The 15,730-nt window shown below is 39.5% G+C and overlaps 1 protein-coding gene and 1 long non-coding RNA gene across 9 annotated transcripts in view; both read right to left on the minus strand.

Annotated features, from left to right (window-relative positions):
* MACROD2 (mono-ADP ribosylhydrolase 2) overlaps positions 1 to 15,730 on the minus strand; it is an 862,160-nt gene that overhangs the window by 423,233 nt on the left and 423,197 nt on the right. The gene's annotated exons all lie outside the window — the stretch shown is intronic.
* Positions 1 to 15,730, minus strand: part of LOC110352769 (uncharacterized) — a 29,354-nt gene that overhangs the window by 7,025 nt on the left and 6,599 nt on the right. Inside the window, exon 2 of the long non-coding RNA XR_002402310.4 lies at positions 8,018 to 8,103. This is a non-coding gene — a long non-coding RNA (uncharacterized lncRNA). The remainder of the gene's footprint in view (positions 1 to 8,017; positions 8,104 to 15,730) is intronic.

Consider the following 15,730-nt stretch of genomic DNA (forward strand, 5'->3'; position numbering starts at 1 on the left):
AATGCTCTTCGTTGCTCTTCTTCACTGACTACGCACCTGTCTGATTTGCACTTCAGCCTTCAACATGGCAGCAGCTGAATATTTCAAGTGGCAAGTAGGTTTCGGTGACCTCCATCCAACATCACAGCTTCAGCTTTGTCAGCTGAGCTTGGCAGTGTCATGCTGAAAGCATGACAGAGTCTTGTTTGGATTTTGCAGAGTTTTGTATTTTAATCTTCTAATATTTTTAGTCACCTATTGTGCCTCTTAAGTCATTGCTCACACACTCTGGTTTCTTCCAGAACTGTGAGTGTTCTGATTGGAGGCTCCTGAGAAAGTTTTAAAATACCGCATTTATTAATTGGAAGATTAATATTTTCAGAAACTTAGTACTTAACTGAAAATTAAAAAACTTAATCAAGCATCCAAAGGGATGCTATGTGAAAGGGAGAGACATCACTGCATTATCAGCACACCAGCTGAAGAAGCCTTACTGGACTGAACATCATTGAAGTCGCTTGGTTATTTTTAAAATTCTTAGAAGATACAGAGAGGGTTCTTACCCTTTCCTCCTAAATCCCATCTGCTTTGAATCCTTACAGCTTTGAAATACGCAACTATTTCTAATTAATTTTAATGATCCATGCTGAATTACTTTGCATCTAAACAAAACTACTTAATTCATTAGTGGTTTTGAATTTTATTGTTTCATCTTTGCTAATTTATAAATGTTTTTCATAAAGAGAAGGTACGGTTCATCTGGAAGGAGATTCTTCCAAGGGTGGTGTATGGCTGCATATACCTGCTGTGTCTAGGCACATTGGTGGGACAACACTGAATTAAAATGAACGCACAATGTAAACACAGATCATACAATGATGTTTTTGGAGAGTCTCCCAAATGAATGCAGATCTCAGAGTAAGAGGAGGGATATTGCAATTAAAGGGACCAATCCACATTCATGTAAATTGAGGGCAAGGAAGGAGAAAATCATCATTTCGCAAACTTGTACATCTTCCTCAATTAACTTAATCATTTATCATCAAGGAAAGCCTGCACAGTAACATCATCTGTAATGGTTTTATTTTAAGATTCATTATATTCAACAGCTGTCCTCTAAGGATCTAAAATGATATAAAAAAAGAGGAAAAAAAAACGTGATTCTGACCTCAGCCGTCATACAACCAATGCTTCCCTCAGTGAATCAAGGGAGTAGCCTTGGCACTTTAAAGACTTTTATTTATATCACTGATCTTAAAATGCTTATACACTGGTATGCTCTGAAGCTTAGCCCCATTGAAGTCAATATGGTGAATGTTAAACCTGAATATTCACATCGTAATCACTAACAACACAGTCTCTCACTTGCCTGTGCAAACACTCATTTTTGATGCAAAATGTCCATTCAACCACAGCTCTTTAGAGATCTGTGAAACCCATACTGAGAAAAGGCATATACCATGATCCCAAGTCAACATCTCTGCTCTTCTTAGCCTCACACTGCTCCCTTTTTACTCTCGATACCCTCTTGTATTCACACTAAAAAAAGTCACAAGGCATAACTCAACTCCATGAATTAATTTGATGTCAAAATACCATAAAATAATCAACACTCCCCCCTCCCACTTTAAACCCAGGGTTAATTCTGAAATATCTGTGGTCTCTTGCTTTGCCTTTTTTTTTCCCTTAGCATCTTCTTTTGTACTTGCAGAGTTTACAGCAATGACAACTGGCATTTAATAATTAGTTGTCCAATTTCCACAAAAGCACTCTGATTTCGGATAATATGACCTGTGGGTAGTTTGCAGACAGACACTTTAGCCTTACTGACACTTTCTTGGAAAAGAATGGCTCATTACAATGCAAATTAAACAAACCCATGACAGTGGCTATTATAAATTAAAACAAAAACATCCTCATGGGGCTCTAACAGACCCACTGCAACAGACATACTACAAAAGAGCCCTAGGTATTAAAGGACTATATATGCTTTTTCTGGCCCTAAAAATCTATAAGTCTCAAAGCATTACCAGCACTTATTTCCTACACACAGACAGCAAATTCATTCAGCTTTTAAAATCATTTCTTCTCCTGAAATCAGCTTCAGCATTTGATCCACGTATGCTGGAAAACAGTTATCCCTTCACAGGAAATATACACAAACCCCTAACATGGGTACACATCTCATTTCTCCAACTTTATTTGTATGCTGCAAAGGGAAATCACCTACATACTGTGGGTGTCATCAGAATAGTGGGGGAAGAGGTTACATTTATATAATAAAGCATTCCTCTGCCTTCAGAATATGCTATATTATTCTATTGGCAATATATTAACAACCCTTCTCCTCCCTCTCATGGAAGCTTCAGTCACTGAAGACAAGTCAGGATGTGGCACAAGTTAGCAACATATTTTCCATAACTTCAATTGACTCTGCAAAGAATAGCATAAGTGGAGGTGATCTTATTCAAAAAAACATTACTTTTTAGCATCTTGAAAGGGAAAAACACTTGATGGAACACGGTATCTGGATAACTATCTCCCCCACACCAACCCTGCTATGCAGACAGGATTATTTCTACTTCAAATCAACAAAAACTGTCAGTAGATGTAGACAGCTTTTTCAAATTGTTTGGGGAAAAAAAATTGATTATTTGTCTGCAACTCATCTGACAAAACCATCGCTGCTCCTCTCCCATGCATGTGCCAAGGCTATACAGACTTGACAAGACTGCTTGGACTTGATGCTCCAGCATTAGAGATTACGGAATGAGTCCATTATTGGCCTACATTTTCTATTTTCCAGGGGCCTATGAAGTAGCTTTGAAAACAGATTTGCAGCCAGCAACCAGAAATCTGAAGAATACAGAACTGTGCTGTATTCAATCAACTTAACTCACAAAGCGTGTGTTCATTCCATACCATTCTAATGTATTGCATATCAGTACTTTTTTTTTAAAAAAAAAAAAAAGCTTCTAAAGCTTGAACTATGATCAATTTACTATTATTTCTCTGGTGACTTGCATTGCTCAATTATGACATCTCATTTCAACCTTACTCTCCTAACACCTTGCATTAATCCACCCAAATAACTACTGGAGACGTTTTTGAGATGATTGATTTTTCACATCTGAAAGACATTTGTTCTGGTATGCTAACAGTAATAAATGAGAGAGGGGCCTTCATGAGTACAGAAGGAAGCCGAATGCCAAGATAAATGTTACATTTCAAAGTATAATGACTGAAGATAATCATATAAACATTCTGCTTTTTGTGAAGAGGCTTCTTATTTTCTTCCACAACATACATATCTGTTTGTCATCAAGGATTCGAATGCCACATTATCAGCATTATTAGAAGCACAAATTGACCTATTTGTCATACCAATAGCAGTTATAGCCAGAGGATCAAATATCTGAAGTTGCCCTTGCACATCATAGAAACCTCAAGAAAGCAAACTAATATTTCAAAAACTCAGCAGGGAATACTTGACAAATTAAGTCTCCAAAATAATTATGACATCCCAAAGGGAAAAGGTACTTCACTTGCAAATTACTCCTAGACTGTCACATATGTTTTAAAACACGTTTTAAAAGGGCAGTACTGTCATAGTTTAAAATATGTTGTCAGGATCTAAAGGCTCACACTATGAAGAGCAGAAATAGATCCCCTGCACAGGACGTACTCGCCAGTAACATCAACATTCTTCACTCTGAAAGCCATCTACCTTCCCAGGAAGGATATGTTCCACAGGTTTTGTTTTAAATGCCACAGTGTTGGTATTTATACTGATAATAATACTGTGGACCCACAGCACGGTTTTTAGAAACACGTGCATCAGTGCTTTGAAGTGCAATCCACACATCACAACAGCACGAGCAGCACCCACAGATGGGCTCACCGAGGAGAACAGGAAAATAGTTGGTGCTCACAACGTGAGAATAAGGGTACAGAAAGTACTGAAATAATGACTGGAATTCCTAGAAATTGCTCCAACTTCAGGCCACGTGAGGAGCCACAATAAGCTTTCCCTCTCCCCAGCCCACTGGTGCAGCTGTGGCACACCGTGTGTTGGGAGTTCCCTACATCTTCCAAGAGAACCAGTAATTGCTCTGCAAGACAGGTCAAGCACTGTTCTTATTTCTTCAAAATGAATTCAGAATAAAGAATAGAAACACAAAATACTTGAAAAACAAACAAAACAATCCAATAGACTTAACGTCTGTGTATACACATCCAACTACAAACTGTTTTCTCTTATTCAAGCCAAAAAGATCTGTTGTCTGAACCTGAATCCGAAGTCTGACATGTTAGCAAATTTTCAGTCAATCACTTCTCTAGTTTTATACTACTTTTTACTTCCATATAGAAAAGAAAAAAAGTCATTTGGCAATGCCAGAGGCACCTTCAAGCCCAAAAATAGTTAGATCTGAAAACATCTTTTTTTCTACAAGTCAAGGAAGAAAAGCTAAAGAAAAACCTTTGTAAATCCCACTGGCAAAATACTAAAAGCAACGAGTAGGCTAAAGTACATTAGTTGTTAGTAGGAATGCATGAACAGACAAAAGGTTGCAGTAGCTTTCATATGTTCTTCTATTAAAAGACTTTAAACTGTGTTGTGGTGCCAGCTTATAAAGAGCAGTGAAACTGAAATTTTGGAAGCCATAAAAATGAAGTATGTGAAGCGAGGAAAACATTACAGCATCTGTCAAGTTTTTTTTAAAACACAAAGAGATCTGATGACTGCCAGGAAAAAGAAAAAGCAATGTATGTAACTAAAAAAGCTGTACCGCTTGCTCCACATAACTCGTCTACAGCTTGTTACGCTCATCTCTCTTCTCTTTAATGAGTGTGGGTTTTCAGAGAAAACATCTCTCATAGGACCACCAAGCATCACCTTGATGCGAACACAATACCCACCAAAACCATCAGGCTTGCGAGCAGATTGCTTAGGTGTCACCATTATGCCCACACTTCACAAAGGCCTGGAGAGCTCATTATTGTGCTGAAGCGACGTGGGAAGTCTATGAGCAAACCAGAGCAGACACGGCCATACCCCAGCGTTCAGACTCAGCATCGTGGCACTCAAATGAGGAAAGCATGCCAAATGCCTGGGAGGACATCCCCGGAGTTTGGACCAGGAAACCTACAGCTCCCCAGCCAGACCGAGGCTCAGGATGTTGTTTGGTGTTCAGAAGGGACAACTCGAGATGTTTCCACGCAACAGAAACTGTGGCACTGCCAGCAAAGCCAATTTTACACCTGCTAATTAAAAACCTAACCGCTCCAGTATGAACTTTGGAAAGCCTCCTCTGCAATCACAGGTGTTTTCCCAGAAAGGACACATGCAGAGCCATCACAACCTCAATCAGAACAAACTCTGGCATTCACAGCTCAAAGCAAGGTTCTGGTGGTTCTGGTATGCAGGCCTAATTGCATTCATTCAAGCACCTATGGAACAGCAGCCTCTGATAATATCTGTGCACAAAACAGCAGGTTAAACTGCCTTTTGTTACACGTCAAAAGCTGCTTCTGCACACAGGCATTGCTTTGTTTAAGCAGACTTACACATCTGAGGATGGCAGGACTGGGTCTGATCAGAACGGCAGTACTACCAGATAAGCTTTTTATTTTTTGGTCATTAAATACAGTCAGCAGCAAGGCACAGCTTGATTGAGACGCGAGATAAGCACTCTGATATGTGAATTTATTTCACATTTCTGAGACACAACAGCATCAAGCCCCAGGCAGGTCAGTTATCCTCTACTTTAACTTCAACTCTATAAACAAATGAAATAAGAAATAATACTCATACACTTCCTAGCCATTCTTCAAGAATGAATGTCTGATTTTTTTTTCCCTATATGCCACATCTTCACAGCCATAAAATTGAGACAAAAGGGCCAGAACTTGCAACACTGCAACTGCTACACTGATTCTGAGCTTATAAACTTCCCAATGCTACAATAAATACTGCTTTCATTGTCATGATATGTGTTCTTACCAAACAGTTTAGACAGCCCAAGGGGGGAAAAAAAAGTATCAGCGATGAACATCATCTATTTTGTTTGTGAAAGAGCTTGTTGCAGCCTCAGAGGGCTGCTCTTTACCATACACGTGCTTAATTCCCATCAGCATTAGTGAAGCTTAACTCACACTTTATGGAGAAAAATGAAGGTTTTGTATTAGTCCAAGTAAATGGGTTGTTTTATCTCTCAGTCTCTCTTAATGCAAAGTAGCAGTTGCTTTTAAGCATGCTTTGTAGTTAGGCAAGTCTTTGCTGCTGCAGAGAAATGTAAATTTATGGGAGTAAAAAAAAATTGATTAGTGACACGGAAACCACTTAATTCTTGCTTCCTGTACGGGAGATTGTTAAGCAACAATTTAGCCTGTTTGTATTTTGTAAGGAAGATGCTGTAAGCCTTCAGCTGAGATGTTGGAAATTCGATGCGATTGTCCTTTATTGTAACCAGTCTGCAAAACTATGGTCTCCGTGCAGCTCCACACAGTCCTAATTGTCCAACTAAGATTTTAGAGCACAATGAGGTTATGCTAGGAAAGCACACTATAATTCTAATTTAAAACAGCTACTAATTGTTGCTCTGCATTATCCAGTCATCTCAAGCCAGAGGAAATGATCTTTGAGTACAATCTGTGCAAACCCAAACATGTAGCTAAGGACCCTAAAAAGCAGGCATATATGCAAGCCCCATTTATCTTTAGCTATAGCATTACACAGTTGTGTACAACAACAATTACCAGTTCCCTGTTTTTATACAGTAGTATATAGCACATTGTGTATGCACTCTAAACATCATCTCCATCTATCTTCTATTAATTCCAATGCAAACATGACCCGCGGTGATCAAATAATGTTTAATTCAGATACAGCTCCAAACACCTTTTCCCCCCCACCCCCCCAATATCTACATGGGATAAACCTCACCAGCCATTTTTTTCCCTCAGTGTTGCAACTTCATCCAAGCAAATGAAGTTGACTGAATCACATTTGAGAACACAATGTAAAACTGCAGCTCATAGATAATTTTACAACATGCCAATATCAAACTGTCTCTTCCTGACCACACTGGTGTACATTCATCATTTTCCTAGAAGAAGCTCAGCATTTAAAACCAAACACAATAGCAAAATATTGAATTGACGCTTATGATAGAATGCATTTGATTAAGACTTAATAAAGTAGTCTGTATATTACCGGTGAATAATGCACTATAAGATAAAGCTAGACATAAAGCAAATAGAGTGTCAAAGCTAATTCCAATGTGCATTTTTCAGCCATATTACTTATTTTATTACTGCACTTTAAAATGCACACTGAAATTCAATAGCTTTTTTATTATTATTATTTGTTTTTAAGCAAGTAACACAATAAATCCCTTGAAGGAATTTACCTGATTTAGTCACATGGCTAAATTAAAATCAGTGCAAGCTTTCCAAGAAACTAGTTAGTTCCTTGTCCTTCTTCATACTCTAAAAAGCATGGTTTAGGAATTGAACACTCCCAGGAAAACTTTCAGAAATAAAGGGCTGTTTTTTTCCTCTTTGCATGAGGAAAGAGAAAATACCAAGGAAAAAAACATAAGCAGTGATTAAATATTTTAGCTGAAATGTTTTTATTTTTTCTTTTAAGGTATTTTCTTCATATTCTACACGAGCCTTCCCAAACAGACAAGCCATGAACTATTTGTCTTTAAGTGATGTTGAACACACACTGGGTGCCTAAGCACAGCAGCAATCACCTGAGGCTCATATAAATGCATCTTTTTCCATATTGGCAGCAGGCTGGCTTTAACTGGACCACACCACCAAGTTCAAAAAGTACCTTTCCAATACCTGAAGTTTAAAGATCATTGCAAAGGCAAGTATTTGTATGTAAAGCCCACAGCAGACTGCTTGGAAAACATCTCTACATCAGAGCTGGAAGTTCCAGAAGTGAGGTGCCCAGAACAACTGTCTCCCCAGTTCCCAGCTCAAGTTTTCACCTAAACTTCAAGCCAAAGCTTACAACAGCACTTACAGCATTTGGAAAAATAACTCCTCGCTCCTTTTAGTCCTCAAGGCCTGTGGATCAGGGTGAGAAACACACCTGAGAAGGAACTCACCCTATAAGTATCAGAAAGAAATCAAGATGAGCACAAGGTTTCAATTGCTTTCCAGTGTTTTCACTCTGGAAATTTTCTCCCTTGTTTTTCCAGCCCCCTCCCAATTGTTTTCCATCAGTGCAATTCCATCCCTGTTTTTCATCTTCCTTTTTATTTGGCAAGTGAACAAATGCACCCTCCCTCTCCCACAGGGACTGCTAACTGCAAGCCCTCCCTTTACCTACATGCTTAAGCCTCTCTTCCACCCAGCATTTATCTTCCGTGCTATGGAGATAGTGACACCATATACACTGTCACCCTCCTGGAGCCACAGATGAGAAACAGAAAACATGAACAGAAGTTTTAAGACACACAGAATTTTAAGAAGTCCCGAAGCCAGGAAGTTTCAGAATAAGCCACAAGGTCTATTTATATTTTCACTGACCTGAGTGACTTCTTTCACCTACAGCTCAATTATTTGAGTTTAATATTATGTCGGAAGCTTTGATGTACAGCAGTATGGAACTTACAGAAATCTTACTTATAACTGAGTTTTGTAGCATTGCAAATATTAAGGATTAATTTCATAGCTTATGCTGTAGCACAGAAAGTTAACTGCCTTTTTGTAGGAATAAATCTCAAGAAAATAAAGGCAGATTATTAGAAAACAATCATCGTGGTCTCTGCTTCAATGTTTCCACTTGTTTTTTAAATCACTGTGCCATACAGTTGTTTACACAGCAGATCACTGTTGCTGAAGTCCCTAGAGCAACTACCTTCAACATGCTTCAGGGTTGGTTTGGTTTCTGAATTTGGGGCTTTTTCTTCCCTTTCCACCCCATGAACCTTCCTACCTCCAATGCCCCATGTAGTAAGGATCTGATCCTTAATTTCTTGGTGTTTCCTGGAAAAAACAAACACTGCATCTCCTATCTACAGCAGCACCAGTTAGCAAAACAAAACAATCAAAACAAAACAAAAAAAAAAAAAACATGCACAACCCTCTGCACTGCCTCAGCCCAAGCTACCAGCTCCTCTGAGCCTGAACACCTCAAAAGGCAAACATCAGAGCTCAACATACTGACCCTACCCCCTCACTAAGTTCTAAGAATTACCCCTAAAAAATCATGATCTGGTAAAAAAGAACACCTATTTCAATATCTCAGCTTTAAGCACAATATATCGAAGAAGCTTTTTAGCAGCGTCCTAGCCCTTCAGCCTCTAGGACTTGCATTCTAGAAGTGTTCTTCCCAATTGGGAAAAATAGAAACTTTCTGCTGGTAGAACATGGAGCTCCGAGTAGCTAGTGTAAAAAGTCAGAGTCTGAAGGAAAAAAAAAAAAACAAAACAACAACAGAGCAAGGGAGAGGGACTGTCCACACGGTCTGCTTGTCTGGTCGGTTTGATGGGGTTTTTATTTGTAGCCTTGAGCTCACTGCTCACACCAAGTGATGAGTGCTCTCCTTGCCTGCTCTCTGAGTCAAGCTGACGTTGCAGGGAAAGAAAAGGCTTCTCGACCAGGGGCTGCCAGCAAACCAGCCTTACCAGAGCACTCCCAGCCAGCTCAGAGCTCAGGCAGAGCTGTCGGAGCAAGCCACAAAGGCAGAGCCCTCATCGAGAGGGACCTCACCCCACCCTGTCCCGGCAGCAGCACTAGGAGAGGCTGCAGAAAGCATCAGCGGCCCAATTCCACATGCAGCATAACTGAGCGCAGCTCAACCCAGAATAATCCGGCCCAGTTTAATTCCCATTACATCCAGAGTTGCCAAGGCACTCGCTGAAATATTCTTCCTAACATGCTAGGCAAGAGAAACAGTTCAAAGTTGTTCACCTTCTGCTTACAGTCCCAGATTTCTGACAGGGGCACAAGAACCGTGTAACTGTTAGTTAACTTACCAGAGGAGAGAACAGGAGGCAGCCAGCGAAAGGATACCCAAAGAGAAAACACGGCACATGGGAGCCAAGGCAAACACTCCTAAGTGCTTACAGCAGCGCTTTGCTTACACAGGAGACAGGACACCGACAGCATTTGTTATAACTACTTCTAAAACTCTTATTTACTCAGATAATCCTGGCCCATCTGAAGACTGGAAAGCAAGTTCACAAGTCAACTCACTGGAAGAAGATTCATTTGCTTCATTCCAAACTGGTCTTCGCAAACCGCCTGTTTAATCAGTGCTGTACTATGATACAGCAACAAGCTTCGACCTTACGAAACTATTCTGACATGCAAGGAAAACCAGCTTTGCTTCAAAATCAACTAATTGCTTCTTGGACTCATACATCCTTCAAAATGAAACCCATTCCTACAATTCCTTCTCCAAAGCCATGCTTTTTCATTTCTTCTCTGCAATAAGCAGCACGATTCCGATCAAGGAGCCTCAGAACCACCCGAACAGAACAGCCCCCACCCATTTCCACAAGACACTCCTAAAGCTATGCTCCCTTGAACACTTCTTGGCATTAAAGAAGTCACAGTGACTTCATACTAGAGTCAAGAGAGGTAACTGGATATTTCTATGCTTCGGATCCCCATTGCTTTCGCCCTCATAGCAGCTGCTATGCGGTTTAGCAGCTCAGTCAAAATTACTTAATAAAATCAGGTTTTGTGTTTGCAACAAATTCACGAGGGAGATCCTATTTTGATCCCTAGTCTCTCCTCAGCCATATTTTTGGGATCTCAAAGGTACCAGCTTTGACATTTTCTGAGTTTTAACTTTACATGTAGCTCTTCATATAAAGCAGTCTGAACATAGCATATTACCTGCCAGACAAGATAAATGCTAATCAATAGCTAACTCCCTCCATCCAGCAGTTTTATTCCCAAGAGTCAACCTTGTAACTTGCCACTATCATACAAGAAGACTAACACCCATCATCACTTATCTGTCTTGCCTTTGAAAGCCAAGGAAGAAAAGTTATCCTAGGAGAAACATATACGCATTTGAACTCCACAAAAAGAGATTGCACTGTTTGGTCCACTTAAGATCTCGAGTGCTTTCCAATGTCTTTCCAATCTGTCTGCTTGTCAAAGCAACCTAATAGACAAATATAGAGTGCTTCCCCTCCAATCTTACAGAACTATGGAAAAACTAGAACTGGCATTTCCAGCCACACCCACTTACATCACAAAAAAAAAGTAAAATTTTCAAATATGAGTCATTAGTGTCCCTAGCCAAAAACTACAGTGCTCTCCTGGAAACGCACGCTGAGGAACTCCTTCAGCTCCCAATGGTTTAACAAGGAGCTGCACAGTGTGCAGGGCGCCCAGTTCTTCAAGAGACATCAGGAAAGGAAGTGAAGCTTACCATTGATATAAAGACATGCAGGATAATTTAGGCTTAGAATTTTATAACCTCACTAGTGCAACCAGATAAACAGAGTATTTAATTAGCCCCATTCCTAAAAATTCCTCCTGAGATGTCAGGAACAATCAGCAAATGACAAGGTCTACATCATTAGTCTTTCTTACGATTGTTTTCAAAACAACTAAATTGCGATCACCAAAGGCTTAAAACACTGCTGGCCTTATTGATTATCGCTGTGCAAAGACATTTTTCTTTCCTGTGTTCTCTCTCCAGCTTTGCACACAAAGATAATTAAGCAGCAAGACAGAGCACTGTTGATAATGCACGTCCCCAGCTGGGCACGAGGCACCCGGGCAAAGCCAAGACCCTTTGGTGTGTGCACGAGTACAGTAACCAGCCTCAGCCACTGTGAAGACAGCATCCGGCTGTTGTCAATAGCAAGGAACATGCTGCTACACCTATGTCGAGGAAAATCAGCAAAACGACTGCTACTGGAAACAGCCCCTACAAAGTGTGTTATGAGCATTGATTTGTCAGGACCTTGATTTATTATGTTTTACAAAAGTTGTTTGAAGCAGTAAGTAAAGAACTGGGATTTAATACTCTTGGAGCTTGCATTTTTCTTCCTGAAACACTGTTTTTGCCTAGACACAGCCACATTCCTCCTCTGTTGACAAATAGTTTAAAAAAAGTTGAGTAACCAGGCAGCAATGTCACTGGGATATTCCTTATGTACAAGAAAATTAAAATAAAACAATCTCAGCGAAACAAACCATGCTTTCCATGGTCTGAGAGGACAAGGAGTCCTAAGACAAAGGAACAGCTCTTTGTAGGAGACATTTTTGTGTTTTCCTTCTCGTGTTCATAATGAGTTGCGGCCACCTTCACCCAACCTATCTTCGGTTTCCCTTTGCAGACTCCTCTGGGAGCAGCTTAACACTGCTGCAAGCCCACGGCACAGGAATGGAGAAGCTGCCTCAGTGGTAGCCTCATGCTCAGGAGCAGCTCCAGGCTTGCCCACAGGTATTTCTCCTCAAAGCCAAGCAACCATTTTCCGTAGCCGGAGTTAATTAGGAAGAATGCCAGCAAGATGACCAAGAAGGGCTCTTGTCCAAACTTCACATCATACAAGCCATTAATAGGTTTCATATACCATGTGAACTGGATAAAAAAAAAAAAATACAATGCTTTAAACAATTCCATTTGTCTTTACAAAGCAGACCCAGAACAGATGGAAAGTCTCTCATCCAATTCAACGCATGCTGGATCGGGACCTTAACAGTTTGCAGATCCTCTACAGGGGCATTTCTGAAGCACACATCAAATAACTGCGTGACATCCGTATCTATACATTTTACCTAGCAGTTTATCTAAAATGTATTTCTGTTGGCAGTGCTAATTTTCTTTTAGTACCTGTGTGTGCATAAGCTACCAAGAAGTGTATACAACTTAGCAAAATTATTCTCTCATACATTTAACAAGCAGATAATGTGGCTGAACAGGGAATTAATGTGACTAAGTGTAAAACCAGGGGAAAAAAAAAAAAACAGCTACTCAAACCTGATCCATAATTTCACAACCTCTGCAAATAAACAGATCAGTACAATTTCCACTCTGTTTTATTCAAATTTCACACTAGCTTTAAAAAGTTAATAGCACAGTTGTGTGCAGAAGTGCTCTCCAGTATGGCATGACACCAGAAAAATCCTGGCTCTTTCAGATCAGTGTAAACATCATTAAAATCGCAGCTTCCTTTAATATATTTCATAACGCAATATGCAAATTCCACACATGATACTACTGCTGGAAGTTTCATACAAGGTATTCATCCATAAAAGCATTTGACTTCAAGTTGCTATACTTAACAGGTAATGTCATCACATGGAATTAAAAATTAACCAAATGTACATTTTACAAAACTTGCTCATCTATAAAATATGTCAAAATACTAAAAATCTAATGCATCTTGGCAGTGAGCAAGAAGGAGGGAAAGCAGAAAGCAAGGCAGTGTGGAAGGAAACTGAATTCTCTTAGGTAATAAAACAAACACTCAGGGATTGGAGCTATTCACTCGGACTGCTTTCTACTATACAATCCACATTCTTGAAATCCTCTTCAATCCCTACATCTGGACTAGTTAACAAAACCCAAAACCATAGGAAAAAGCAAGGGGAAAAAAAAATCAGAAGAGATTCCAGTCTTAGGTTTTGACTCAAATGTGTAGAGGAATTCACGGAGCCCACTGGATACTGCTGGTGACAACAGAAGTTGCTCTACAACTTGAGCCATATTCCATTTAGAAGTACTGACGGCATTTGTCAGAACCCTAAATGATTTGTTGTTATTTTACTCCTGAAATAGTATCTTCCAAGAAAATAAGACACCATCTACCTTTTCACAGTTATTAGCTTTCAAACCCCTCCCTCGTGGAAGCTGTAAAACAAGGGACTAATTCCTGCCACAGGACATCGGGAGGCCTTGGCCACATGCAGCCCGTGTTGCCTCGCCACGCTGCCCATCGGTGACACTGGTGTGCTGTCCACCTCCATCAACACGCCTGCCCACACAAGTGCAGCTAAGAGGAAAAAGAAGGAAGAGGCAGCAGAGAGAATGGATAAAATTCATTTGTTGTCTGTCAATAAGTCTATAAACCCAGCAGCCTTGTTAGTGTGCCTGTTTAAGTGTACATTTGGAAGCAATAGAGCTGCTATCACCTGCTTTTAATTTTTTCCTTATGCAGGCAACTGAAATAAGTCTTCTTCATAACCACAGAATATAAAGATGTTACAAATAAATTTTATTAACTCCATTTCATTTCCTATGATATAAAGCAGAAAGAAACGAGAAAAAAAAACTCTAAAGATTTGAAAAAAAAAATAATCAACAACTTGAGGCTCCTTACTTCAAGGTTAATGTGAATGAAATTTACTCAAGCTGAACATCACACCAATTACAAAAGCAAAAAACTGTAAGCTCTGCTTTCTAACAGTAGAGGTAGACACGCCATTTCCAGAACACTCATTATTTATAGATTTAAGATGCTCCAGGGACTGATTAAGGCTACAAAAGTTCTATCAATACCATTAAGCTCACTAAAATGCAGTTCTCCCCTCTCAAAGCATTTATAGCTTTTAAAAATGAGGATACAACTGCAAATGTTTTAAAATACTATTTAATGTTGCTGTTTTTCCCCAAACTATAATAAGGTAAATTTTTAAAAATAATGAACTACCACAAACACAAAGTGACCTAACCTACATAACAGAAAAAAAAATACAGCAACACAGAAGCAAGACCCACACAAGGTTTGGGTGCTGCTGGTCCTTTATTTTAGTTATTAGGCCAGAAACAGAGAAGAGCATATCACACTGAACAGTGTCTTAAAACAGTACATCTTAAAGAGCACATCCTTTCTGGAATGTTCCTCAGACCATGTTTGCTTTGTGTGTCCTGCCCTCCTTTTTTTAGCTATTATTTTTATTTTTTAAATTAGTTCATCCTACAGCAGTGGACTGTTACCTGATTTGACTACTACAAGGTTAGCCTACAAAGAGGAGCTTCAGATTGAAAAAGCTGCTATCCGAACTATGCACTCATGCAACCTGAAGTCAATCTTCACAAGGAAAAAAGTTAAAACACATGTGAGTTTCCCCTTCCAAAAAACATCCACAATCCAGCAGAGGACTGTGATCTTTTTGGTGGTAATCAAGTATTTGACTTCAGAGAACACTTACTTAGCAGTGACATTCATGACAAGTCAGCACATCATCCCAATACACTTTTCAGTAAGTAGTGGTATTGAGAAATTTGGGAAAACTGTTTGCTAATGAACAATTTTATTTGTTCAAGAGCAATTTTGTTCCTTTTTTAAAACATTGGAGGAAGTAATCTAGATGCCTGTGAACAAAGCTTTCTTCATAAAAAGAAGACTAGTCTTTTCCCATTGAGGATGCCTCTCCAGAAGAGACTAGAAACCTATAATCACACACATTCAAGAGTGACTTCTTTTTTTTATAGTAAGCAGATGATACTATTAGACAGGCACAATCCATGCACAGGCCGGTAAGTTACCTCCTCCTAAAACCAAACTAACTGAAAACCCTGGATCATCCTGCTTGTACTCACAAGCAGAAATTGAGTCAAAGCGAACTTCACACCTAACAAAACTTAAAGCTTCATGCATACCAAGCAATCAGCTAGCTCAAGTCTGGAAACAGAGTCCAAACACTGCACAATAATGACATCAGGAAAGCACAACATTATTTTCATTAAGTCCAAAAATACACTCAATGAGAGCTTATTCTGACCTGACAAAAGGACTGCAATAATTTCAGTAGTGAT

Source organism: Anas platyrhynchos, chromosome 3 (genome assembly GCF_047663525.1).
Source record: "Anas platyrhynchos isolate ZD024472 breed Pekin duck chromosome 3, IASCAAS_PekinDuck_T2T, whole genome shotgun sequence".
Taxonomy (NCBI): domain Eukaryota; kingdom Metazoa; phylum Chordata; class Aves; order Anseriformes; family Anatidae; genus Anas; species Anas platyrhynchos.